This window comes from Acromyrmex echinatior, chromosome 12 (genome assembly GCF_024713525.1).
Source record: "Acromyrmex echinatior isolate Ae372 chromosome 12, ASM2471352v2, whole genome shotgun sequence".
NCBI classification, from domain to species: Eukaryota; Metazoa; Arthropoda; class Insecta; order Hymenoptera; family Formicidae; genus Acromyrmex; species Acromyrmex echinatior.
In genome coordinates, this window is record NC_141863.1 from 11902460 (window position 1) to 11917372 (window position 14913).

The following is a 14913-nucleotide window of genomic DNA, read 5'->3' on the forward strand; positions in this document are numbered from 1 at the left end:
TATATTTTTCTACTAAAAATTTATAGTTTATCTTTATAGATCAATACTTATCACCAAAAAATGCGGTTATAGCAAAAATTATTTATAGATACGAAAAATTAGCTAATGATTAAATGATTACCAACAATGCGATATGTTTTATATCTAATCAATATAGATAACAGAGTCATAACTGATATTTGCATCATTTTTTTACCAAATTTATATACCAAATATTTATTACCAAATTTATTGTATTAAATTTATTAAGAAAGTCTCTCTCTATAACGTTCAATTAAGTAATAAAATATAAAAATGATTGTGATTTATAATTCTAGTTGAAAAAATAAAATATTTTTTGCGTGATTATAATTTCTATAAGTATTCAATCTAGATTTGATTCTACTTGAAAGTATTATTTTTATTTTCATAGAGATTCGAACCTATTTAAGTTTGAATCTATTTGGAAGTACTGCTACTATTTTTCGAAGTAATCATAGAGAGTTCGAAACTTCTTCAACAGATTCGAACATACTTGTAATCTCATCGCTACTTGATGTACTATGACGCCATCTGTACGGCTGGGCAATGTCAACCATTGCCTTATGCAGATTTTCGATGGGTTGACAAAATTTTGACTTTACGACTATCGCGTTAGATTCGGCAACAGGCTATATCCTCGAGGTGGATTCTCGACGCAATCCACCCACAATACTTTCATGCGCACACTGACCTACCATTCTGTCCAACGCGTGAGACCACCCGGCACGATAACAAGCTCCTTGCAACATATGCGATAAACAGCGTTACGTCATACATTATCGTAATCTGCAGCAATGTACTCATCACGGTCTCCGTATCATAAAGGTTCACCATATACTGCAATTCACGCAATTTCCATGGCTATACGCGATTATAAAGAATAACACAAAATTTAGAACTGTGGCCAAAAATGATTTTGAAAAAAATTTATACAAGCTTATGAATAACGCGGCGAAACCATGGACAACGTACACGATCTCGACGTAAAGTTATTAACACAATAGGAAGGCAGACACGGTGCTGAGGTAATGATTGCGAAACCAAATTTCCGTTAGCAACCGTCTTTTCGGAGAATTTGGTAGAACTGCGTAAGCTCGAGGTGAAGTTTGACAAGCCGATATACGTGGGTATGTGCATTCTCGACATATCCAAGACGTGTTTGTACAAATTTCACCATGAGTACATGGTACCACTGCTGCCCGAAAAATGCAAAATTATGTTTACCGATATTGATAGCCCCATATAGAATATAATGTCTACGATATTATGAAACGCGATATAAGTAGATATACACGAGCGATTACTCGAGCGATAACGTACGGCATTCCGCTTGCGAATAAAAAAGTTCCTGGTCTTATGAAAGACGAGAACAATGCATGCATCATGATCGAATTCGTTGAGCTTAGAGCGAAAATGTATGCCTTGCGTATAGAAGAAAAGAAGGATACGAAGAAGGCAAAGAGCATTTGCTCTTAAGAGCAAATGTTGTAGCGAAGTCTATAACGTTCGAGGATTACACGCGGTGCTTGAATGACGCAATTGAAATGACACGTAGACAGTTATGCATAAGATCCATATTGGACGATATCAGAAACAAAAATCGCTCTAAATTCGCACGATGATAAAAAGTATATCATGCCAGGTTCTACTAACAGGCTGGGGGACAATTATAGGGACATTACCGATGTAAATAAAACACATTTGTATTGTATAGTATGTTTAATATGTATATAATATGTAAAATATGTATAATATGTATACTATGTATAACATGTATAATATATACACTATAGTATACATAATATGTAAATACAATATGTATATGATATTTATAATATGTATAATAAATATAAATTTTACAACACTTTTTTCTTTATATATCCATGAATTGTGTGAATTGTCAATCTCAACCATTTCACGTAAACCTTCCCCCTTTTGCGCAGCACCTTTTCAACGAGATGTACGTCGGGGTTAGCGACATTATGCAATTCGTATTCATAGAATCTTCTAGCAATAGTCTGCGAGAATCTTCCAGAAGATACTGGATTAATTTGCACCTTGAGAATTTTAAACATCTCCGTGCTCCAATTCGGAGTATAACTTTTATCAAAGACTGTATATTGAATTTGCTCACGCGTACCGAATCATTCATTTTATATCGCGCAGATGCTGCAATCTTTACGTAAACCGTAGTTTCTTAACTACGGCTCTTGCCTGTCGGCGATCGCGGAGGTAACGTCGATGGGACGCATATCAATATAGTTCGATGCTTACGCGCGTTGTAATTTGATACTCAGGATGTCGATCCATTTATAATTTCCATTATAAATATGTTTAAATATGTTTAAATATGTGTAAATATGTTGCATAATTGTTTTCATATCGTAAATTGTTTTTTCAACATATGGTTAAACCGTTCGACGACTGATATCTTCATTATGGAATACGTAGAATAATGGTTGGATATTGTGCTTCTTCAAAAGTTTTTGCACCGAGTTGTAAAATTCCTTTCCTCTGATAGCATGCAAATTTTTCGGATATCTTCCATTGTCTTGAATTATCTTTGCGATTGCCTTCATCTCGTTCCCACGTATCGTTCACACGTATCGTTTGTTTGCTGTGTCAACATCATTCACGGATAACGCTACTCGTCGAATCTTGCGCGATTTTGCGTCAAAGTCGGCCCTAACTATGTAAAGGACGTTATAACGCGTTTTTTTTATTTCTAAGCCATTGACAGTGCAATTCGCTTCTTCCTCTTCCAAGCGATAGTCCAAACTTATTGATCGGCATTGTAATGTCAACTGAACAACGTGTGTAGAAACAAAATTAATTTATAATCAGATCGGGTTCGCGAAGCTCTTCAATAATTGACAGAATCTCGTTGACCATTGGTGATCCAATTTCATTGGGATTGTCCCAAAGATATAATCGATTTTGTTATTTAGCGTCATTATACGCAGTAAATTCACTCCTTTGTTTATTCCTATTTCAACTTTTTTACCCGACACTAATAACGCTATTATGTTCTTATACTTGTATCCCTTATCATTACTTGATTACTCGGGCTATGACCGCACTGGTGAGCATTTGTCGTCAGCAGAATGCTCCTGTAGATCTGTACGTTATTATCTACAGATACTTTCGTTGGGAAATTTCAAAAAATTAACTACATTCCAACGTATTTCTTTCCATTTATAATTATATCGTTTTTGTGCAAGGATATATTTGTCACCAAGCATCGTTCCCTTATCGTTGAAATAAACTCCGTACACGTCTATGTTGATGACTTTTTTATCGCTCAGGATCGCTTTCAGATATTTCTATTCCAATGGATCGTAGTTTGCATACAGCTTTTTTTGTCTCTCGGATGTTTGAAGCATGTTTCGAATAGATGTTACGAGCAGTTCATCGGCAACCTCGAAAATTTCTTTGACGGTGGGAGCATGGTCATACGATAAATCACGCGATTGTATTATTTCAGATACTTAGTTCAAAGTGGATGGAACGGTTTTCGATTGATTCAACATTGATTTCATAAATGTGGAAATCTGTATAGGATTGTCGTATAAAGCACTTGATCGTTTTCTTTCGGGTTTTGGTTTCCCATCTTTTCCCTATTATGATCCTATTATGATTGAAAAGAATGTTTCAATCATAATAGGATCCTTGGAGGATTCAAGAATGTATTCAACAATCTATTTCAGTGGGTCGATAATAGGTTTGAAATGTCTCTCCAATGCGATATCCTCTCCTCTTTCATTTTACCAGTCTTCAAAGTGCGCTACTTTTTGTGAATCAAATCACTCGTTTTCGCAATCTCCTTAGCTATCTTTTCACGATCTTTGTCCATATCTACGTATTGATCAACTGATCATATCACGGTATTGCAAAGTCATTAAATCCTTTTCGCCCATCGATAAGCACTGTCCTTGTCAATCACTAGAAATCCATACTTTGTTTCCAACATTTACGATATAAATCACAGAAATCCTCCTAGTACATATCGGTATTCATGTGATCGTTATACGCTTTTTACCATAGATTGGTACCATTTTGTTTGAACAGGATCAACAGATTTGCATTGTCGCGTATAAGGTGTTTCGTTATCTTTGTACGTCAGAGATAGAAGCAGTCGACATCCGCGTGTCGCCCCATTGCAAAGTACTCTTTTATCGCGTCCTGCTTGTCGGATGCCATGTCATCAAAGATAAAGATGGAATTCGGAAGCGCTTCGCTCGGTGGAATGACGTCGCTATTATTGGAGAATGTAAAATAACCAATTTTCTCAATCGATGTTAACAAATTCGCCAGGTATCGATATTTCGATTGTTACAGTGATTTCAAATACATGTATGTCGTGCGGACTTTTCAATAGGCTTATCTACATGTTCGTCTTACCGCAATTTGACAATACGTATAAATGCTGGCAGCATGTCGTCATGCTTACGCGTCTCTTTATCGGTTTGCACTTTATCGTCAAGATTCGTCACTTTGATCGCTCGCGATTGACGAACTACATATTTTCTCTTTCCACAAAATACTGAAAACGATATCGCGAACGGGCCTATTTATAGAGCTAAATAACGATCAGTAATCAAAATGTTTCTCGTCGGATGATCTGCACAGTTTAATCTCAAAAGAACTGGACTACATACCAAAAATTGTACTGCTGCAAGAGTTTGAAAATTACATAGATGTTGTGAGACAGATTATCTGAACATATACAAGCAGATTCGGAGATACGACGATACCATCGATGCCTGAAGCATTAGAATTTACCGAGTCATCAAACATATATCGACGGACCGATGTCTTTGATAAAGAATGTCGAATGTCTTCAAGAGGCTTGTTAAATCGTGAGATAAACGCGCTTCTTTTTAATTATATATTCCAGATATTATAATAGTTTTGCGGTCCAGGAACGCAATTAATCACTAGAGGTGATCAAGGAATTAATTCATTGGATGCTGCATGTCACGAGTACACAGCATATTCGCATAGCAATAACCTTGTTAAATGACACGCGGCTGAAAATATACGTGCCATGCAGTGGCGAATGCCTCACGTTGCGTTAAACGAAATCAATAAATTATCAATGCTACGAGCATTGGAAAGCGGTCGTTATCTGAGCATAAGTTTTCGTTTATGGGATCTGTATGATATCCTTTATTACAGAATACGACAAGCATTTATGGGCTGCCAAACGGCTTTTCAACTTGAGAAGCCGCGATATGTTATTTTTGCTTTGCAGAACGGTCGAAAGAATGTTATGTCATCGAGATGTTAATAAGATATTCGATTGTAATTTGAGTAACGTGAAAGTATATCTAAATTCAGAATTTTATCCATACGACGATTTAAATCTGGATTTTAGCAAAAAGAGATACGCCGTTCTGTTTGATATATACGCGCGTTTTCGTATAGCATATTATGGAATCAACTACTTCAGAACGTTGCTCAACGTGCTCTCATTTATCGAGAAAAGGCCTTTTGCGGTCATTAATTGCTTGCGACAAAACGAATTTGTCAAGAGTAAGCATAGAATTTGACTGCAAAGAGAATGTGCCCGCCAATACTACCGCCTATTGCCTCATACACTATCGTGTAATCAAGTATCGCCCGATGTCCAACGTAGTGGATTATGTAAATTGCAAGGTCAGCAAGTATTTAAAACTTTAAAAACTACTCGGCGTTACATCTAACATGCATGTTTCACAATGACGCTGACTTGTGGTCATTGTAAAAAATTTATTGCTGCGGTTAATGCACTTTATTGTAACGAAATATACAAGCATGTATTTCACGGGAATACCTTGCGTCTCTCGATGCCTCAAATTGTCCTGGAAGGGCTTGCCTTTTCTACTCTCTGTTGAATAAAATAATGAACATCGAATCTCAGCTCCATGATCTTACCTCAATTAAGAATCAATTTTCTTCGCTCGAGCTCAGCGATCAAAATTATATTGCTTCTCTCAATGAATTAAACTCGTTAAAAATTGAAACTCTCCCGTGCTACCGAGGATCTGAGAAGCGCGCATAACAACGTCGATGAATGCCTTCATGCCTTGGAGACTTCTTCGCCCGTTCCCGCCATTTCAATTGACAACGCGTCTCGCCTTGCTACTCAAATTGAAGCCCTGGAACGTGAAAATCTCAGCTCCGAAATAATTCTGTTTGAAGTCGTCGAGCGTCCCCTTCTTGAGGACTTACATGCTCTCGCCAACATCGTTGCTTCAGTTTTCGGTATCAGCGTGTCGCAATGTGAAATAATAGAATGTTTCCGTATCTTGGGAAAAAGTGATCGCCCCCGTCCTCTGATTATATGATTTTCCTCTTCAGCAATTCGTAATCGTTAGATAGACGCGAAGCGCGCCAAAATGGGTCGAAGGTTTCTGATGTCTTTATCAGCTCACGATTTTATATGAACGAAAGGCTTCCTGTCGCCACGAGACTCTATCCTCCGGGGAGTCCGACGCGTGGTGAGGAAGGGACGTTTGCATGTGGCTTGGATCCAAAATAATTAAATCTTTGCTTGCGTGATCCTGCCACTTCTCTTATCCACTTGCGTAACTGTGCACATCTTGAGTCCATTGCCGCCGGAGTTCCTCTCCCATTAATCTCGTACTATGTGACCTCCCCCCCTTTCAACTGAGTCCCTGATTGAGTCTTTGCGCACTTCGAATGTAACTTCCGTTGTTGCGCCCTTTCGTGGCGGCGATTTCGAACAAGGCCCTCAGACGACCTTCCCCCCTCATCGGCACATAGTGCCATTTTTAAGCGAGGATCGTAGCAGAAGAAATGATGCTCATCCCCTGATGCTTCTCCCTCTCTATGGATCTGCCATGTGTAGTGATCAGTCCTTTCCTACGCCAATACCTCCTTCACGTGTAAATATTGTCTGTACTAGCTCTTCGCATTAGCTGGTAATACTTCTACGCCTGCTACTCTTTGTATGTTTAAATTTTTTTTCTATCTAATTTTATTTCTATCTAAAAGATTTCTTTATTATTTCTATCAGAAGATATAATAATGACTCTTATAGTCATATATAATAATCTATAATAATAATGCGCAATTTTAATACATGCGTGCAAATTATTAATTTTTAATTATGATTTAGATGTATTTATATCAAAATTTTGTTTAAATCCTCCATACAACTTACTCTGTTCAATACTACTCTCAGAGGGCTTACTTTAAGCAGCAAGAAGACATGAAGTGTACCAGAAAAAACACCTTGAGTATTGAGATGACGTCAATCCTTCCGCCACGTTTGCCTTCCAGCATTAGGGCCGGCATCACGACCACGATCAGTTGACCACAAAAGCAATCCAGACGCCATCTTTTTCCCCCACTTAAATTTTATTAATTCTCACGGGGCATTTATGATCTTATTGTCATGTTGGAAACGTAGTTAAAAACCTCAGGTCCCCGATGGATTTATCAACCTTTTCAGTTACCAATTCATGTGACAGAGTGACATGGTGAGGAGAGGCGAGGCAGAGATTGATCTTTACGTGCGTAACGGCCTTAAAACGAGAATTCTTACCTTATCACTTGAAATCAGCCGGAATAGCTACTGATAAGTGTTACTAGGGCACGGGGAAAGGGGAGTCGGCCTTTTCTTCTGGGCATTGTATATCAGCCTGCAAAGGTCGGTCACCTCACAATATTTCAAGCGAACTTTTAAGCGGTTCCTCTTTTACCCTTCGGCGGTTGTCATGGGCAATTTCAATGTACATCTGAGTAGCCAGTCGTTTGATACGGACTCCTTGCGGAATTTTTGTATCAGCAATAGTCTACGATCAACTCACTCCCCATCTACATCTTCATCAACTCTTTGCGCGCAGACCGCTCTAGTCAAGTTTTGATGATATACGGCTGGCCATTGATCATAGAATGGTAACTCTACTTATTTAAGTAAGTCAAGTAAGATCGTAGTCGGCCTTACTGAAAGCTAATAAAAGATATAGCCCTAAATCTATCATGAATCCATAGAGGGCATCTTTGTCCTTGATGTACTATCAAGGAAGATTCAGTTGTCATTGAATTTTCTTAAGAGAATCACATTAAGCGCTGTGAGTATCAAATACGTATCACGCTATGAAGCTGTGTTCCTCTGCATTCAACTAAAAATGTCACAATTAGCGACTGTTAAATATATGAAAAAGTCGAAATCATTCGTAGAGAAGTGGATGCAGCGATATAATGTGGCAAAAAATGTCAATGATTTACCGGAACGTGGTTCGATATGCAAAGTGGACAAAAAAGACGATAAAAAAATAGTGAATCTGTTTTCGCGGAATCCTGACTTAACATTGCGTCAAGGATAAACATTGAAGCAGAAAGGTTTAGATATATCCTACGAAATTATCTCAAAGCTAATAACAAGGAATGATGCAACATCACGCTGGTCGACCATGTTCTTACTTGACTTACTGTATTTGACTTTTCCATGGCGTTCGACTCAGTTAATCATAATCTTCTGTTGCGCAAATTTTCTTCTGTTTGGTTTTGTTCTTGAATGGTTTAGATCCTATTTGACAGAGAAAGTGACATTTCGAAAATTTGGCCTAACCTAAGCGATTATCAAGAAATATTGTTTCGGACTTAAGGGTTATGAATAATGGGAAACGTCACCGTTAAGATTCAAGGAAGGGATAAAAAAACTTGACGATGGCCGATTCCGGATATTGCAACCGGAAGTATCCAAAATATTATTTTGAGGGGAAAGGGAAATGTGAGCGCGGAAATTTTGGATCGTGGGAGTTAGGGAGAACTAATCACGAACATTAACGATGAGACATCAGGTGAAATTGATACCAGAATTGAAAAAGGGGTACTAGGGTACCTGTATGTAAATAATACAGCGTAGAGGCAGAGAATATTGTAACAGCGGTAATCAGAGACTATCATTAAATATCTAGCGAAGTAATGAACGTATCTTGATTTTCCAAGCGAGGAAAGGAGGTAACCGCCGCAAACGAATGACCACTTGACGAGTATCTAAAAATAAAAGGGTATGAGAATTAGATATAGAGACATATAGATGAAAAACGGAGCAAGCAATAAGAGTGAGCGCTGTGAGTATTGCGAGCGAATCAAGCACTATAAGCGCTAGTGCCGTACACACGTAAGCGAAACAGGGGAAATGGCGAACGAAAAGAGAGAGCACGCGGCCGATATAGGGAAGCGAACGAGAATCATCGGAGTTTTTCTCCCGAACGTCGAGCCGAAAAGTTGAAGTGAATGAAGGGAGGAGTATTCTTCCGGCCGTAGAGCGAATAAATCGCATTAAGAGACAGTTAAGCAGAGTAAACTCCTGACCTTAGATACGATAAGTCTAGTTAAGAGATAAGATCGTTCTTCTGACCGTTGAGAGAACAAATTGTAATGATCAATTAGCTAAGAAATTATTTTCCGAAGCTGGAAACGCGAGAAATCGAGTTCGGTTATCGCCCAGTGAAGACGAGATAGAAGAGTTCTCCTTAACTAGGCTTTTAATCATGAATTAATCACAGCAGAGTTTTTTATCTGGACCGCGTTCCAATACAGTCAACTCGGAGTTATTTTTCGAGACCGTAAACGCGGGAAGTCTAATACTGGAGGCTTTCTTGCGGCGGAAAGTGCACATAAGCAGACATCACGCGTGAAACCGCATATTCATCGATTACTATCATGTACAAAGGAACTTGTGATATTTTATAATATATTATTTATTGTGTTGAGTAAAATTTGAATTACAATTATTTACTACCTCTCTTATAACAATATCCCGGACGGCAGCGCTACAATCACCATCGAGTTACAGGCAAATGTCGAATAAACTTAGAAGAGCGTATCTTTCGTTCTAGGAGGTCAAAGGACGTGGCGACCGTGTAACGCAGAAGAAGGAACCGATATACATGCATCGACACGGGGATTCGGTCACAACATTTTGGCTGTGGCGCAGTGGGCATCGGATAATTCTCTTAAACGCTAAGAAAAACCTATTCTGCTTGGGAGTGCTTGGTTTGTAAACAATCCAGGCAAACAGCAATATCGAATTATATCTCAATAACACCCTAATTGAACTTTCCAATCAGGTCATTAATCTTGGCGTCACTCTTACGAGCACTCTCAACTAGTCTGAGCACATCAAGAACATTTCCCATAGGGTCTTGTAGCATTTAAAGTCCAATGGAGTCTTGTGGCAATTGAAGTACCGTAAGCATAGCTTCTTGATTTCATTGCACGTTTGGCGTGCATCTGGTGTCCTCTTTGATCTTCCGGTTCTTTGATCTTCTGCGGTATTCACGAACTTAACCCGTCAGCAGAGACTTAAGATCAGGAGGACGATAATATGCGTACATTTTATCTTCAATTTGCGTAAAGATGATTATGTATCTTGTTTCTACGACGAGTTGGAATGATTGGCCTCGAATGATAAAAAGGCTATTTAACAGATTGCTTGACTTACTCAATTCTAGAACTCCATCGTATCTTGCTGATGGGCTAAAGTTCTACTCGAGACCTCGTGCAATATCTCATGTCTCTCCTCTCGATCTTGTGGTACTGAATTGCAGTATATCAGTTTATCAGCACTCTTTTGCATATGCAATCTCCTTCCTCTGGAATTCTCTACTCAGAGCAATTAAAGAAAATAGTAAGTGATATGAGTTACTTTTATTTACTTTTTCGCCATGCTCTCTTTTATCATCTGAGGCTCCATGTCGTGTGAAGATTCGACTGAATTAATCGGGTACTCTAACTTCTTTTTCTTTTCTTTTATTTTTTTCTATATTATTATTTTTATTATTTTTCTTTAATATTATTATTGTTATTCTTTATCTTATTATTGTTATTATTATTTTCTTTTTATTATTATTGCTATTATTATAATTATCATTTACTCTTTTATGTTATTGTTATAATTGTTATTTCCATTGTAAACTACATTATTATACAGTTCTTAGAAAGTTTACTCTAGAATTGAAATAAAAACTCAATCAATCAATCAATCAATCAATCAATCAATCCCTCTCTCTCCCTCTCTTTTTTCCTCCCTTTCTCTCTCTCTCTCTCTCTCTCTCTCTCTCTCTCTTTCCGTCCTTCCTCTCGTTTGTTTATTCGTTCTTTTGTCACTTCTTTCGCTCATTTCAACCGCACGTTTTCTCTTTCACTCATTCTTTTATTCATTTTTCCGTCACTTTTTACTTACCCACTAGCCCGATTTTTTGTTCAATCATTCATCTATTTCTTGTCTCTCTTTCTCTCTATCTCACTCTCATTCTCATATTAGCTCACTCTTAATATTATAATATCGAAATTGTACTTATATTTTCTAGACTGGCTCCGACTCGGCATTCCATTATAATTCCGTTATAATGTTCTTATTAAGCCGTCTAAAACATATCTGCTAGGATACATTCTGATACCAATGACATTAGGATATTTCAATGTCGACGACACTCCGATATATTCCGACGCCGACAACACCAGAATATATCCCGTCGGTGGGATACGTTGCGTCGGAATATTAAAAAAAGGTATGTAGAGAAAAGAATACAAGAAAGAATAAAAAAACAAAATTAATTATATAAAGATCTGTTTTCTGTGACTGAACTAATGTATATTTTTGTAACTTAAAGTGAGTTAGATATATATTTGATGTTTGTCGAAAGTGAGAGAAAGTTGTAGTGCAGTCTAATGCATGGACAGAAAACAGACCAAAAATATTTATTCTTTGCTCTTTTTCGTTCCTATTCTCCCTCCCCCAATCACCTCTCTCTCTCTCTCTCTCTCTCTCTCTCTCTCTCTCTCTCTCTCTTTCTCTCTCTGTTCAACAATATTACGCACAATATGAATACTCTTTATACTGTATACGGAGGGTATTCACATTGTGCACGAGTTGAACTTGCAATTATAATTTTATTACTTTCTTATCATGCATTTTTTGGAAAATTTTCTAAAGATTTTATACCTTATTATTTTTTGCTCTTTTATACAACATTTATTGAAATTTTTATTTCATTTTTTTCAAACAATTTTTATTACTTTTTATATTATTTCTAAATCCTGCAAATACATGCATTAAGAAGCTTGCGGGACTTCACTGTATTTTCCATACAGTTCTCTCACATGTTTGTTGATATATTCGCAAGATTTAAAAATTGAACAAAAATTTTGATAAAAATGTATAAAAGCGCGAAAAATGATAGTTTTAAGAAAATTTTCTAAGGGAATTGTTCACAATGCGTGATAAAGACAGTAATTATTAATTATAAGTCAGATTTACGCATATTATCCACAGTTTACAGCAGTACTGAAAATTATTCGCAATTTTCAATCGATTTTTGGTTTGGTTCCTTTATCTCACCAATCCGCGTAGTCTAAATACCGAGTATTTAGACAGCGCGCGGATTGATTGAGTAGGAACCAAGCCGAAAATCGGCTGAAAGTTGGGAAAGTAATTCCAATTGGCCTACAGCACACACACACACACACACACACACACACACACACACAGAGCTCGACATGCGTGACACATTTCCGATAATATTGGTCGATTTTCGATTCGGTTCCGCCTCTAGAGCTATTTTCTCTTACCTCTTTGCCCTGCGTGAGATTTGAGATCCATGTGTCATGACGTGTCATATAACACAAGGCTCGAGACTATTGACTGCAGAACTCTCAGAAATTTTCGAGTTTCTCTGTCTTGTAGCCAATCAACGTGCTTGAAAAATTTGTTGAATCAACATGTGAAATGTATTAGGCAAGTATACAAAAGTGTTCCACCTTTTGTTAATTCTACCTGTTAGGTAAATGAAATACGTGAATCCATGTATGTGATTAAGTCATTTTGCTACGTACTCAACAGGTAAAATTTACCAAAAAGTGGAACAATTGGCCTTTTGATAATTGTAATCTAGAGTAAGCGATTAGTATTCTCTTTAAATCTCGTGGAATGAAACTGATCTCACTCAAAGATAAAAAATTTCTATCTTGAAAAAAAAATGAAAATACGATTATTCTTGTTCAAGAGTGGTAAATTTTTACTTTTTTTAGAATGAGACTTACTCTTTTGACATGAGATTCACTGCAAAAAAGCATCTCTATCCCTTTTTTAAAGTGTAATATTCCAGAGTAGGTGAAACCTTACTCCAAAAAAGAGATTGAGATTTCATTCCTTTGGAGTGAATTTCATGTCAAAAGAATAAATCTAAAAAATAAATTTAAAAATAATGAAAATCTGTCATTCTTGAACAAGAGTGACTGTATTTTCACTCTTTTTTCAAGACAGGCTAAATTTTCGATTTGTTTGAGTGAGATTTCACTGTACAAAATTTAGAAAGTATGATAAACTTATTAGATTAAAAATGGAGGATGCGCTATCTTTTGCGCTATCTTTAGTATATTTAAAACTGGATATCGAAAATCGGCTGAAATGTGCAACATGTACTGAGTCTTAGATGTAGATATATTAGGTGTTGGAATTAATTCGTAGCGTTTTTAATGAAAGAATGTTATTTATTTCACATGAGCATTAAAAAATACATTAATGAAAGTACTTCCCATCACTTGTAAAACGCTACGAATTAATTCCAACACCTAATAGTATCATATTATTTCTAAATCTTCCTCATTTCTTAGTTTTTTATAGACTTATCTTGATTACTCGTTGATTGAGTTTTACACATATTTTCGCAATTTATAAATAAAACAATTATTTTAATGGAAATGAAGTATAACAGCGCGAAAAACGACAAGGTAGCGAGTTTATAGAGAATTTTAGAAGAGAATATTTCATGATACGCAATGACAGACAATAGATTGCAAGTCCGACACTCTTATGCATAATATTAATAATATATAGGTATGGTACACAGAGACATTATCCGTAATTGTTTCAAATTTTGATCTTTTTTTAAATATGTTGAAGATCCTGAGCACAATGAAAGAAATATTACAACATAAATAAATACATAGACAGAAAAATTAGGAAAAAAAGATATATATCATTGAATGCATAAATAATTACATAATACAGACATTTTTTCCCGGGCATATAAAAATGTTATTGTGAAATATATTACATTACGTTTAATTTGTATTCCTAATGTTTTTATTTCATATTATGCCTTTCGGCGCAACAATAAGAAATTTAGGGATTCGATTTGCCTAAAGGATTAAAACCCGCGACGAGAGGAAGGGCGACAAATAAATACCATTTTTTACAGAATTTATTCAGAATATTTCCCATTTTTAGTTACATTTTAAATAATTTCCCCATTATAATTATACGGCAACGTTTGTACGGGTCCTTTAGATAGACTGACTTCAGGCGTTCGATAGAAATATTAACAGATTTACCTGCAAAGTCAATAATAAATAAATAGTCATTGATCCGATTGATTATACGAAATGGTCCGAAATATAGAGGTTGAAGACTTTTGCGGACTTATCATCTCTTACCTAAACATGAGTACAATCAAAGAGATTTTTATGATAAAAGGAGGTTTTATTATAATGATGTAATGTAGGTTTTGATATAATGTTTCTCTTGACAATTCTGTGTTTTTCTAGAAACATTTCAGGATTCGCAGGAAGGTCTTCTTCGAGAAAGAATTCTCCTGGAATCTGTAAACTTGATCCATATAACATCTCGGCAGGAGATGATTTTAAATCTTCTTCAAAGCAAGTACGAAGTCCTACTAAAACAGTTGAGAGAACTAATCAATTATGGTGACACATGACAGCACTCTTCAAGATACGATGCCAACGCTCTAATATTCCATTGGAAGCAGAATGATACGCGGAAATTCTAATCCGGTTAAATAAAGTAGTTTCGAATTGAGGCCCTTGGTCAATTGAGATAGTATGAGAAGCACCAAATCTTGCAATCAGTAG